General features: G+C 36.0%; 1 pseudogene; it reads left to right on the forward strand.

Annotated features, from left to right (window-relative positions):
* Positions 1-239: 239 nt before the first annotated feature.
* Positions 240-11,580, forward strand: LOC103347833 (actin-related protein 3-like; annotated as a pseudogene).
* Positions 11,581-15,318: the final 3,738 nt, after the last annotated feature.

Here is a 15,318-nt window from a genome sequence, read left to right on the forward strand (position 1 = left end):
TAAACAAGCAATCAATGCATCCCAAGGACCTAGAAAAACAACAGAAAACAAAAAGCAAAATAAGTAGGAGAAAAGAAATAATTTAAGTTATAAAATAAATCAGCTTTGGCTTGCCAGCTTCCCCCCTGGACGGAGAGGGCAGTCCAGCTGTAGATGGTCAGATAGTTCCCATATCCTGCCATCAATCCCTGGCCCCAACCATCATGGAGCAGACAGCAGGAGCAGAGGCAAGGAGGTAGATGGTGGGACAGCTGCCGGCCTGTGTGGTGGACTGTGGCATGGGGTATACAAAACTAGGATATGCTGAATCACAGTTTATCATCCCTTCCAGTATTGCTATTAAAGAGTCAGAAAAAGTGGGTGATCAAGCTCAAAGGAGGGTGATGAAAGGCGTTGATGACCTAGACTTCTTCATTGGTGATGAAGCAAGAGAAAAACCTACATATGCACCAAAGTGGCCAATTCGCCATGGTATAGTTGAAGTTTGGGATTTGATGGAAAGGTTAATGGAAAAAGTGATCTTTAAATATTTAAGGGCAGAACCTGAAGACCATTATTTTCTTTTGACTGAACCTCATCTGAATACTCCAGAAAACAGGGAATATACTGCTGAAATAATATTTGAGTCTTTCTATGTTCCAGGCTTGTACATTGCTGTACAGGATGTTCTTACTTTAGCAGCATCCTAGTCCTCAAGACAAGTAGGAGAATGGACATTGACTGGTATGGTAATAGACAGTGGAGACGGTGTCACGCATGTCATTCCTGTGGCTGAAGGGTGGGTGATTGGCAGCTCTATTAACATTCCAGTTGCAGGACGAAATATAACATACTTTATTCAGCAACTGCTGAGAGACCTACCAAAAAAAAGGGAGAAGTCTCATATCAACAAAATTAGAGATGAGAAAGGAAATATAACAGCAGACACCACGGAAATTGGAAGGATCTTCATAAATTACTACTAGCACAGTATGCCAGCAAATTGAGAAACTCAGAAGAAATGAATAGAATCCTGGACACATACAACCTAACTGCATTGAACTATGAAGACATGGAAAACCTAAACAGACCTAACCTAACAAAGACAGAAATTGAATTATTAATAAAGACCCTACAGGCATAGAAAAGCCCAGGACTTGAGGCTTCACTGCTGAATCCTACCAGACATTTAAAGAACTAACTCTAATTCCTCTCAAGCTATTCTAAAAAATTGGAAGGGAATGAATCCTCCCAACATCCTTCTATGAAGCCAGAATCCTCTTAATTTCTAAACTTGAAAAAATACAACAGAGAAAGAGAATTACAGACCAATTTCCCTGATGAACATAGATACAAAAATCCTCAACAAAATGCTAGCCAATCTAATTCAACAACAAATATAAAGTAACATTCACCTGGACCAAGTGGGATTTATCTCTGTTATGCAAGGATGGTTCAACATTTGCAAATCAATCAATGTGATATATTACATTAACAAAAGAAGGAACAAAACAATATGGTTTTCTAAATAGATGCAGAGAGAGAGCATTTGATAAAATAAAACACCATTTCATGATGAAAACTTTAAAAAACTTGGGCATAGCAGGAACATTCCTAAATGTAATCAAGGCAATTTATGACAAACACACAGCCAAATCCTACTGAATGGGGGAAATTTGAAAGCATTCCTACTGAGATCTGGAACCAGACCAGGATGTCCACTCTCACCATTCTATCCAATATAGTCCTGGAAGTTTTAACCAGAGCAATTAGGCAAGAAAAAGTAATCAAAGCAATACAAATTGAAAAGGAGGAAATCAAAGTACTCCTATTTTCAGAAGACATGATTCTATTTATAGGGGATCTAAAGACTCCACTAAGAGACTATTGGAACTCATAGAAGAGTTTGGTAAAGTAGCAGGATATAAAATCAACACACAAAAATCAATAACCTTTGTATGCACAGACAATGTCATGGTTGAGAAAGAACTGGGATCAATCCCATTAACAATAGCTGCAAAAAATGAAATATCTTGGAATAAATTTAACCAAGGATTTCAAAAATCTTCATGATGATAACTACAGAACATTAAAGAAAAAAATAGAAGAAGACATAAAAAGGAATAAAATCTTCCATGTTCATAGATTGGAGGAGTCAATATTATCAGAATATCCCTACAACCTAAAACAATTTACAGTTTCAATGTAATACCAATCAAAAATACCAAGGACATTCTTCTCAGATATAGAGAATACAATGTTGAAATTCATGTGGAAACACAGAAGAACCTATATAGCTAAAGCAATATTACACAACAAAAACAAAACTGGGGTCATTACAATACCAGATTTCAAGACATACTACAGGACAGTTATAATCAAGAGTCTGGTACTGGTACAAAAACAGATGGAAAAGAATAAAAACACCAGAAATCAACCCACACATCGACAAACAACTTGTCTTTAACAAAGGAGGTAAAATCAATCCCTGGAGCATGGATAGTCTCTTCAACAAATGGTGCTGGGAAAACTGAATCTCCACATGCAGAAGTATGAAGCAAGACCCCCATCTTATACCTTACACAAAAATCCCCTCAAAATTGAATAAAAATCCCAATGTTCATCCTGATACCAATCAAATTATTTGAAAACATTGGGGAAACTCTTCAAAACATTGGTACCAGCAAAGACTTCTTGGAAAAGACCACAGAGGTACAGGCAATCAAAACCAAATTGACAAATGAGATTGCATCAAATTGAGAAGCTTCTGTACTGAAAAAGAAACACAGCAAAGTGAAGAGGCAATAGACAGAATGGCAAAAAAGTATTTGCAAACTATGTAACTGATAATGGATTAACAACCAGAATATACAAAGTGATGAAGAAACTCAACAACAATTAAACAAACCACACAGTGGGCAAAGGACTTAAACAGACATTTTTAAAAAGAGGAAATCCAAATGGCCAACAGACACATGAAAAATCCTCAGGATCATTAGCCCTTGGGGAAATGCAATTCAAAACCACAATGAGGTTTCACCTCACCCCAATTAGAATGGCTTTCATACAGAAATCAACAAACAACAAATTCTGGTGTGGATGTGGAGAGAAAGGTATCCTAATCCACTGTTAGTGGGAATGTAAACTAGTACAGTCACTATTGAAGACAGTATGTAAATACTTCAGAAATCTGAATGTAGACCTATCATATGACCAGCCATCCTACCCCTGGGAATTCACCCAAGGGAAATGAAGTCAGTATATGAAATAATTATCTGTACCTCCATGTCTATTGCAGCTCAATTCACAATAGTTAAAATATGAAATATCCTCAAATGCCTGCCTGTCAACTCAAGCCTTGAAAAAGAAATTATGGGACATATATACCATGGAATACTACACAGAAATTAAAAAAATTAAATCCTGTCATTTGCAACAAAATGGTTGAAACTGGAAAATATCATACTTAGTGAGATAAGCTAATCTCAATAGGACAAATACCATATGTTCTCCATGATCTTGATAACTAATAGAGCACCTAAAATGTAATCTATGTGTGAAATTAACACTTTGAGATGCAATGACTTTGGACATTCCTTGTCTTGAATGTTAAGGAACAGTTATTTTTTTTCCATACTATTTGTTGAACTCTACTTAGTGTAGAGTTAATTGTATGTGTCAAAGTTTGTTGAAAATAATTCTCAAAAAAAATCTCAAAAAATAGAAGATATGCGAAACAAATTTTAGTTTGTACTAAAGAGTCAAGCACAGTTGAATAATTTGCCCTCTCACAGAAGGCATATCTTTATCTTCTGATATCATGACCCAAATAGTGCAAAGTTTTCCTATGGATTCACAACTTTTCTTTGCATGCTTTGTGTCCTTTAGCAGATCTTCTTGAGCACAGCAATACACTGTCTACATAGCAATTGATGGTTGATCTTTTTTTTTTTTTTTCAGGCAGAATGGATAGTGAGAGAGAGAGAGACAGAGAGAAAGGTCTTCCTTTGCCGTTGGTTCACCCTCCAATGGCCGCCGCGGCCGGTGTGCTGTAGCCTGCGCACCACACTGATCCGAAGGCAGGAGCCAGGTGCTTATCCTGGTCTCCCATGGGGTGCAGGGCCCAAGCACTTGGGCCATCCTCCACTGCACTCCTGGGCCACAACAGAGAGCTGGCCTGGAAGAGGGGCAACCGGGACAGAATCCTACACCCCGACCGGGACTAGAACCCGGTGTGCCGGCACCGCAAGGTGGAGGATTAGCCTATTGAGCCGTGGCACCGGCCGATGGTTGATCCTTAATCAAAATTAAATCTGTGGTGTTTTAATTAGACATCATTTTATTTGTATATTGAGAAAAACATGAGGGAATTTCCATAAACACCTGAGTCACAGCCAACCAAAAGCAAATGAATACTGACTGCCTTTATCCACTGATATCTCAAGAAGCTTGTAAATGACACTCTGAAGTGTGTACTTGATAGTTAGGAACTCCTGGGAATCTTAGAATCACAGTTCTATTGATTGCCCTGAGGGCTTGTACAGATAAGTAGCCTTTTCCATTAGGCTCCTTAACTGGTAATGTGGGAATACTGCAAAGACTATTGTAGGATTCAATGAGTTATTCTAATAAAGATTCAATAACAGGCTTTCCTCCTGAGGTCACTTTAGGTCTTAAGGCACAATGCTACATATTTTAAGAATGGGTTTATATGGAATAATTTTAAGTTTTTAAAGTTATATCCATGCACGCATCTCATCTCAATGGTGTCTATGGGCTACATCATTTAGGGTAAATGATATATTTATTTTGCAAATGACATTGAGTGCACAGAAATAGTCTATCTGTGATTACTATAATTTATGTGACCTCTTTAATGTAATCTATTCTTTGAGAATCTCTAGACAGCTACAACTATAAGAACATTTAATTTGACTTTTTTGATCCAATGAATCAGCTAGAGAGCTACAAAATAGAACGACATATTTTTTCTTCTGCTGATCAAACTGAAATTGGTAAAAGCAAGTGTGTAAGACTGCTAGGAGGGCAACTTGGTTATGGATGTCCACTGCTTTTGTTCTATTTGTACTCAAATGAACAAGTGAGCCTACACTCATTTGTACTCAAATGAACAAGTGAGCCTATGCTCACTCTGACCAAATTTATGAAGAAAGAAAACTCTGTATATCTGTTAGGATTAATTCAGCCTGTCCTAGAAAAATAATATAAATTTCATTTTAATTGTCTAAAAAATCAGTGAATGCTAATTTCAACCATATAGGTGAGGTATTGATGAGCCCCTCAATTAACTCAGCGAGCACCTTTTTCAGCTTCTGAAGTGCAGGGATTGCTTCAGTGTTCCTACCTTCTACTCAAACTCTCTTTATTAACTAAGTACTCCTGGTCTTGGCTTCTTAGTGAACTAGGCTTACTTTTCATCTAAAGATAACAAAATTGAGAAAATGTGGTAAGGTATTGGTTCTCTGATGAGTAAGCCTATCATGCTTCTGCAAGTTAGAGAAGAAACAGACAGTATGTGTGGAGAGAGAGAATAGAGAAAGCTAGAAGCAATAAGTATTATAGTTGTAAAAACTAACTTGAAAACTAGCCAGGATTTTGCTTAGTATTTACTAATGAATTCTCTAATGAATTCAATTTTCAGTTATTGAAGTACTGAGAAGCATTGTTCTACACACAGATAAGAAAATCATTGTGTCTTTACCTTCTTTTTGTGTCTAGGTGCCACAGAAACAGGTCTTGCAGAATATTTAAAGTTCTCCAAAATTGAATTTCAAGGATTTTTTGGTTTTGTAGATTTTTTTAGTTGTATGTGCATTATGTGGATAAAGTTCCCATTTAACAAACATAAACCTAGAGCATAGGGAAGGTGATGGATAGTAGGAGCTGATTTTTGAATTGACAAGTAAGTTACTATAAATAGAAAAGAATTTCCTCCAATAGTTCATGGACACCAACATACAAGGCACTATCTCCACTCTGCATATGAGGCTACCAGTCTGGTTTAGCACTAGACCCTGAGAAAAACAATGGAAGAGGTTACATCTCAAATAATAAACTATTTGAAGACCCCATTTGTCAAGAAACTGATGTACTAAGAATAGATCAGACATGGAAGAAGTACACTCTGATTTTGGTATCCAACGTACACTCTAATTCGGTATCTTGGTTGTTTGTGTGTGTCCACTCATGGAGAGACCAGAATAAATAGAGACAGAGTAACAGCAGAAATAGCCAGTTCAAATTAATGCAGTCACTATGGTACTCATGCCTATGAGTAAAAACAAGCAAGCAACAACAACAACAAATGTTCTGGAACTGGGACTTTACTGGCCCAAGTGGCACATACTTCAGCTGCTACTGGTGATTCATTACAGGTGATCTTGCTGGAGCCTCCCGAGTATTACAGGAAAAATCGAGACAAAAAGTGTTGCTACCAAGCAAAGGCTCTATTACACTAACTGGGTATGAGAAGGTTCTCAGGTAAGAGACAAGAGGAATAAAATTGAAGTAGATACTTAAAATTAAAACCATCACTGACCCACATGAGGAAATTTGCTGACTAACTAGCAATATCCTAGTGGTTGAGTGAGAAATAGCCTGGTTGGAAAGTGTTTGTTTTCCATCACCGTATTATAGATTCCTCTGTTTGGTAATTTGAATTCTCATCTTGAGATTACAGCATCAGGTTCCTCCTGACCTCCCAATCCACAGTATGTCACGTACAGTCAGATCTCTATCTGTATGATCAGGCTAGGTCAAAGACAAGGGTGTTCATCAGGCCTGCAACAATATCAGCAAGCTACATGGCCAATCGAGTCTCAAAGGCATTTTAATAATCAGGTAATAAACCTCTTTACTTAGAATTTTCAGCAATAGCATCCTATAATACAAGATACTTTAAATAGTTCACAGAAAATGGATTTAAAAGATGTTTATTTTGGTGCATAAAATTTTTAAATCCGGGGTCAGCGCTGTGGTATAGTGGGTAAAGCCGCCACCTCCAGTGCTGGCATTCCATATAGGCACTGGTTCGAGTCCTGGCTGCTCCACTTCCGATCAGCTCTCTGCTATGGTCTGGGAAAGCGGTAAAAGATGGCCCAAGTCCTTGGATCCCTGCAGCCAGGTGGGAGATCCAGAAGAAGCCCCTGGCTCCTGGCTTTGGATCGATGCAGCTCCGGCTACTGCCACCATCTGGCAAGTGAACCAGTGGATGGAAGACCTCTCTCTGCCTCTGCCTCTTTGTAACTTTTCCTTTCAAAAAAATAAATAAACATTTTAAAAAATTAAATCCATTCTGTTTTTTATAACATGAATTTTCCATGAAGCATTTTTATTTTTTAATTTGTTTAAAGATGTACTGGTTTATTTGAAAGGAAGAATGAGAGAGAGACAGAGAGAGAGAGAGGAGAGTGAGTCAGAGAGCAAGAGATCTTCTATTGCTGGTTTACTCCATAGAGATCCACAATGGTCAGCGTTGGTCCAGGCAAAAGCCTGAAGCTCAGAACTCCAGCCAGGTATCCAACATGGGTGGCAGGGGACCAAAAACATGGGTCATCTGCTGCAACTGTCCCAGGCACATTAGATAAATAGATGTTTTATATTCAGCTTATCCATCTCTCTCCATCTCTCTCTCTCTCTCTCTCTCTCTCTGTCACTTAGAATAGAACCTTCCGCTAAATATCAGGTGCATATTATCTCATTGGTTTATTTTACACCTCACTGTACCAAGATAAATATCAGTGGCATCCATGCTTCATTGTTCCTGTCATTCACTCGTTATACACCTATATAGTACAATTCTGTACAAGTCCCATTCTTTGATGCACAAGCAATGAAACATTTCACCCTAATAAATGGATTATTGCTCCTATTTAACTCAGTAAAGTACATAATTAAAGAAGGAAGACAGAAATACGAAAAAGAGAGTATTTTGTTATGAGAGAGAAAGAAGAAAATAAGGCTGTTAAGATATAGAATACCCACCACAGAACTGAAAATTAATATGTAATCCAGAAAGGCAAAAATAAAAACAACTTAATGTACTCTATGGCATTAATATATATAACATCTTTAAGTCGTTCCTTTTTTTCTAGGAATTCAGTTAACCATCACAATATTTAGTATTCAAATATTTTAGGAGTAAATATTAAATGTTTTATACTAAAAAACAGAAATACAGGGAATTTTATAATTTACAAGCAAATAGCTTCATAAAAAGCCAATTCATAAGAGCCAATAAGAAAAAAAGAAACTGAATTCATGTGTTTTCAGAACCTAAGCTCATAATCCTATTCTACTTTTGATTACTTCAGCTTTCATTATATACAAGTGAAGTAGAACATTATCATAAGTCATTGGAGAAAGTAACTATTCAGGAAAAAATTCTTGGACAATGACGTTATCACACAAGAACATATTCCTCTAAGCAAACACATTATCAAAACTCAGAACATGCTCAATAATTAAATGTATAAAAGAGTCATCAGTCAAATAGCAGCAACAAATGGAATGCAAGTATATGATCATTTATCAACTAACGTATAGAGAAATATTTAATCATAAAGGATTTTTAAAGTTTAAGATGCATTTTAATTACTCCTAATTTACATAATTTTAAATTGTATTTTAAAAGATGAAAAATAAATAAGAAAATTAAAAACGTTTTGCTAAATCCTATATGAAATTATAAAAGTTTTACTAAAGTAAATAAAAAGGAAACACAACTTAATAAAATTAATGGATCATGAAATACTTTCAAAGAAATACAAATGACTACCAAAAAAATTGGAAGGGGGACTTTTTGTTTGGTTGGTCTCTTATGGAAAAATAAAGAAATTCATTTCATTGTATTGAAAGGCTGACACTTCAAAGAAAGAAAAATATCTTGCTTTGACGGAGTACATATAAGGAAGTAATCATTAAACATTTTCTAGATTGTTAATTTTTTTCATTTTTCCTAGAAACATTTATGAGTCTAACAGACATCAGTAATTCCTCATTTGAGAACCTAAAAGAGAGAGCCTCAGAGATTCGTTTCACATGTATTGATCAGATTGCAAACTATCATGTAGTTGCTTTTTTCTTTTCTCTTTCAGGGAGTTAGGACAAATTAGACCCTGTCAAAACCTTTTACACCTTGTCTTCATGAGATGCTGAGTAAATTTAGAAGGCTAAATAGAAGCAACATTTCATAGTTGGCCCATATGCATCATGATAGAAAATAGAAAATAATTTGGATGTCAAAATAGTAGGATAATAGCTAACTACAGTGTGTTTCATTTTTAAATATTGTATTTAGTTGTTTTAAAATCACACACATCATAAAAATCTTTTAGAATCATTTTGTTGAAAATAAAATTGTTTTAAATAAAATTATATTTAAGTCATAAATGTATTTTGCATGGGAAGGTATAAATCTTATTATTATACTTGAACATTTTTACTTATTTGAAAAGCAGAGAGACAGACAGACAAAAAAAAATAAAAAAAATCTTCCGTCTCCTGGTTCACTCCCTGAATACCTGTAACAGCAGCAGTTTGACCAGACTGAAACCCTGAACCAGGAACTCCACCCATATATTCCAAGGATGACAAATCTTCTATCATTATCTTTGCCATCATCACATGCTTCCCAGGATGTACATTAGCAGGAAGCTGGAGTTGGGAGTAGAACTGAGCCTGAACTCAGGCACTTGATGTGGGAGGCTTCTTAACTGCCATGCAAATGGATGCCCCTAAACTTATTTTTCAATTCCATTTTTATGAATGTTTTGAAGTATACTTTTATGGACTCTATTCATGAACTTTCAAAGCTATTGCAGGATTTACAACATTCATGAAGTTTACAAATCCATAGGTTACAAACATTTATAAATCATCTTTCTTATATAAGTCTTATTAATGAATTCACAGTCCTAGTGTTTTTAAATGACCTTTAGTTGGAGCTCTCTGTCCATTTATGTTGCACTCACAATCACCTCCCTCTTGTAACTCAGCACATGGTGTCACTAGTCAGGTGAATGGCGAGCCTAACAGGGTCACCTGCCTTCCACCCTGCACATAATCTCTCTTCTTAAAGCTGTGTGTAAGAAGTAGAAAAACAGGAAGTAATAATTACAAAAATAATAAAATCATAATGCAGTTAAAACAATGATAACAAAACAATATACAAAATCTTTGGTCCATCTATCTATGACTCACAAAACGTACAATTCTGAACCTCACTATTCTTCCCTAAAGAATTGGACAGGGTCATTACTTGAACACCCACATATTTGTGAAAATTAAAGGAGACACCATGGGGAAAGCTCCTTCCTTCTTCAGGCTGGCCTCAACCTTCACTCTTCCCACAGTTCCAATCCTAATCCAAGTCTCCAAGCGGCATTCGAGTGGTTATAAAATGTAGATGTTTTAACCACTACATCAAATACCTGCATCAAATACCTGGCCCAATTCCAATTTTTAAAAAATCAGTGTAAATGTTATAATTACTGGTTCTGCTTATATGGTTTTTCTAAGGATTTATTTATCTTTTTGAAAGGCAGAGTTACAGAGAGATAGAGGCAGAGAGAGAGAGAGAGAGAGACAGAGAGACAGAGAGGGAGAGAGAAAGGTCTTCCACCTGCTGGTTCACTCCCAAATGGCTACAACGGCCAGAAACAGACCAATCCAAAGCCAGAAGTCAGGAGCTTCTTCTGGGTCTCCCACGCAGGTGTAGGGGCCCAAGGACTAGGGCTGTCTTCTACTGCTTTCCCAGGCCATAGCAGAGAGCTGGATCAGAAATGGAGCAGCCGGGACTCAAACTGGTGCTCATATGAGGTAACAGCACTGCAGGCATTGGCTTTACCTGCTATACCACAGCACCAACCCCACCTGGTTCTGTTTAACTCAGTGTAGGTGAAAAGATGTAGGAGAATATGATTTCTGTTTTGCAACTTTCCCTCCACAGAACATCATTCGACTTAAAACAGAAGCAGAGAGCTATATAGATACAGAGCACAAATTATTGTTGTCTTTGAGATTAACATATCATGGCATGTATATATATATATATATATGTATATATATATATGATTTATTTATTTATTTGAAAGTCAAAGTTACACAGAGAGAGAACGAGAAGCAGAGAGAGTTAGAGAGAGAGAGAGGTGTCCCATCCACTGCTTTATTCCTCAATTGACCACAGCGGCTGGAGCCGCACTGTCCTGAAGCCAGGAGCCAGGAGCTTCTTCCAGAACTCCCATGCAGGCACAGAGACTTAAACGCTTGGGTCATCTTCTACTGCTTTCCCAGGCCGTAGAAGAGAGCTGGATCAGAAGTGGAGCAACCAGGATTCGAACCAGCACCCATATGGGATGCCGTCACTGCAAGTGGTGGCTTTACTGGCTACGCCACAGTGCTGGCCCCCATATGAGAGTATATTAAAAAGTTCATAGAAAATACAAAAAACATTGACTCTTGGATATCAAACTTTTTTTCACCAGGATAAACATCTTGAAATTCTACTTTTCCATGAATTTTCGGAAGCATCCTCAGATATCTTCATTTAATGATGGTCCAAAACTTGCTGGCGGCACATAATTGAAAGAATGGATTTACATTGAAATCATCTCTGTCACATAAAACAAATGATGGGTGATGACTGGTTTTATAGGGTTAACTATGCCTGTTGTCAATTTCTGAGATCATGCGGTAGGGAACAAGATATCATGGAGCACGTAACATGGCACTGGGCGGCCTAGCGTTGTGCCAGAGTGCAGGACCAGACAGGAGACTGCGAAGACATAGGACAGCTGCCATGTGCATTCCTCTCTTGCTCGTATCATGCACAGATGACAAACTGACCACATGCATCTTTCACATAAAGAAATACGGCTTATGAAGTGTGCACCTCCAACACATCCAAGTTTCTTTCCGGGGAAGAAACTCTTAAAACCTCCAAAGCCACACCAAGTATTAATTTTCAACTTTGGAATTAGGTGTGGAGAATTTAGGATAGGTACCTGAGAGGATGAATTCATGTAATTACTATGCGTTTTTTTCTGAATCACTGTACCTAGTTAATATAGATAGTGAAGATAGCATTTCAATACACTTTATAAGAAAGAACTAAGTTACTGTGGAAATCATTGTGATGAAGTCATATATCTGCGTATATTTTAACATAGTAAAGCAAGGATTTGGAAACTGTATGATCTGTGGACCAGTAGGGCTGATTGGAGATTTTTGTTTAGCTAAAAGGCTAAGGTTCCATTTTAAATATCCAAATGTTAAAAAAAAATCAAAAGAATAGTCCCTTATGGCTTGTGAAAAGTATATACACTTCAGACTTCATTAACCATAAAGTTTTATTGTAACACAGACATGTTCATTGTCTCCATATTGTCTGTGGCTGTTCTCACACACAACAGCAGAGTTGAGTGGCTGTGGCACAGATTGTACAGACCATAAAGTCTGTAGTATTTACTCCTGGATCTTTACATAAAAGCTTTCCAACCCTTGTATTAGATTAACTCAGGAACCAGACATATATCTGTATCTATTTCCATATCTATCTATATCATCTATATCATCTGTATCTATATCTGCATCAGTCTATATTTATATCCATATAATGAACATATACACATATATAGTTTGTTATATTTAAATTATCACTTGTTGCTAAACAATGAAAAAGTTGTAAAAATGGATAACCAGAGATATCGATTTTTCAGAAAAATGTAGCTTTGAATAGAATGTGTTATTTAGAGTCAGGTTAATTTAGTCACTATCCAACTCTGTGTTTCCATGTAAACATATTATAATTATACTCTTTAGTAATTTATGGGTAAAATACTGGTTTGAATACAATGAGCAGTTACTAGCACTTAGCAAAACTAGGAAAAGAAGTCTAGACTGTTATTTTGAAATATAATTTTAATGAAATTTTGTATAACATCATGTTAATTATATATTTTATTTTTATCAAGTTTCATAACAGCAAATACAAGTTTGTTTTGTATTTTAATTTTTCAAAAGATTAACTAAAAGCATGGCAAACCAATCATGCAGGCAGAGAGAAGCATATGTTTATGTGTTAAAAATTTTTCAATTCTCTGTAGAATTGGCCAGATGATACACATCAATTCATCTTTCAGTTGCTTCTCTGTGCCACAAAATGTGAGTCTTCAAATAAGGACACTGGTATGCATATTTTTCAGAAAATATTCTAACATTGATAGAATATTATAGAAAATGTAAGTGGCTAACACAATATTGTCCATTCACCAGGAAAATGATTGACTGTTGTGCCTTTTAAAATCTTGACATACATGAACAAAATCATTTCTCCTATTTTTTTCTAAGAAAAAATTTACAAAGGTTTTAGAATTCATTGTGAATCATAGATTCATATCTACAGCAGGATTTTGAGTGCACTATTCTCTAACAAACACCCTGTGAATTGATTTGCCATATTACTCAGCAGAACAAATGGACAACTATTCTAAAAAATAGGGCTATTCCCATTGTAGCCTCTATTCTAAACATTTTATCTTTATGGGCAATTCAAAGAAAGCGATGGAGGACTGACATCTATTCTTTTCTGACAGTGTGTGTCCAATTACTTAAATATTTAACTTGTATCTATTGATCTCTATTGAATTTTCTTTGTCCTCAAACACCTATGAGTGATTCTACAAGACTTTAAGAGTGTATTTTTCCAGAAGGTTGTAAAGAAGGAAATCATAGGGAGCTGATGTGTACCAGAGTAATTCTTACGGTTTCCATTTCTTGCACTTATATATTCCCATACATTGGTTTATGTCATGCTCACAATACTAAATCTTTTCTAAGTCTCTCTGAGAAGTTGACCTTAGTTTTAGCCATGGTAGATGAATAGAATGATGAACACTTAACACAGCACAAAAAACCCAACTTTTAAACAGCATAAATCATCAAAAGAGAAGAATTTTAGACTTGTCTCAGATGTTATCAATAGAAATAGATAAAAAATAGTTTTACACACAACGCAAATCATAATTAAGCATAATGAATACTGGAAAAAGATTAAGAAAAGATGAAGAAGGAAGTGGACCTCAGTGTCTAGGGGGTGTTGGTTTCAGGACTTTAGGCAGATACTAAGACTGTGATGCCCAAGTCCTTTATAAACAAAACAATACAGTCTTTGAATACAAAATACTTACATCCTCCTACATCTTTAATCATCTCTAAATTACTGATAATGCCTAATACAATGTAAACACTATGTAAATCATTCCACATTGTATTGCTTATGAAATAATGACAATCAAATGTTTTGAATATTCATTATAGAAACAGTAGTTTTCCTCAATTTTTTCTATTTGTTGTTGATTGAATTCATTGATACAGAATTTGTGGATAACAAGTGCCCACTGTATATAGCTGAGATAGATTTTGTAAACCACTAGATCTCTGAACTTTCCAATGATGCAAGGAAAAAAATAAATTATTGAAAAAGGTTTTTATATTATTCGTGAAAATCATAACTGATTTTTAACTCCTGACATTGCTTCAAAACTTTAAATTCATATGAGACAATGTCCATTCTGTCCTTGAATGGGGTTACTGGGATAGCAAAACATTATTAGAGGACATATGATTATAAAAGGACCGTATTGAAAAATATTTCAAATTGTGGACTACTCAATGTGGTTGATGCAATGAGTCTGTCAAGAAAGAAAAATATCCCAAGTTGTTTATGAAGTTTCAGTCTCTATTATGTAAAAAATATGTTTTCAGATTAGAGGAATAAAAAAATCAAAATTAGGACAAAACAATCCCTCCATAGTTTAAACAACTATCAAAACTGAGTAATCCATTGCCTTTTTTAAATTTTGAAAAAGATCCCAAATATACATGGCACTTGATTTTCCAGGTTAAAAGATATTAGAGAACAAGAGTTGCCTACACAGTTCCTCCTGTTTTTTTTTTTTTTTTTTTTTTTTTTTTTTTTTTTTTTTTTTTTTTACAGTTCCTCCTGTTTATAGTCTTCCTACACAATTCCTCCTGTGCTGTATTCCTTAATTTTTAAAAATATGCGTTCAAGGGCCAGCATTGTGGTGCAGTGGGTTAAGCCACTGCCTGCAATGCTGACATATAATGTGGCTGCTGGTTTGAATCCCTGCTGCTCCACTTCAGTCCTAGCACCTTGCTAGTAAGCCTGGGAAAGCAGAGGATGATTGCCTAAGCGCATGTCCCCTACAATGTTGTGGGAGACATTGAAGAGACTCTTAGTTCCTGCTGCTTTTGGCCTGCCCCAGTCCTGGCCATTTCAAGAATTTAAGGAGTGAACCA

The sequence above is a fragment of the Oryctolagus cuniculus genome, chromosome 2 (genome assembly GCF_964237555.1).
Source record: "Oryctolagus cuniculus chromosome 2, mOryCun1.1, whole genome shotgun sequence".
NCBI classification, from domain to species: Eukaryota; Metazoa; Chordata; class Mammalia; order Lagomorpha; family Leporidae; genus Oryctolagus; species Oryctolagus cuniculus.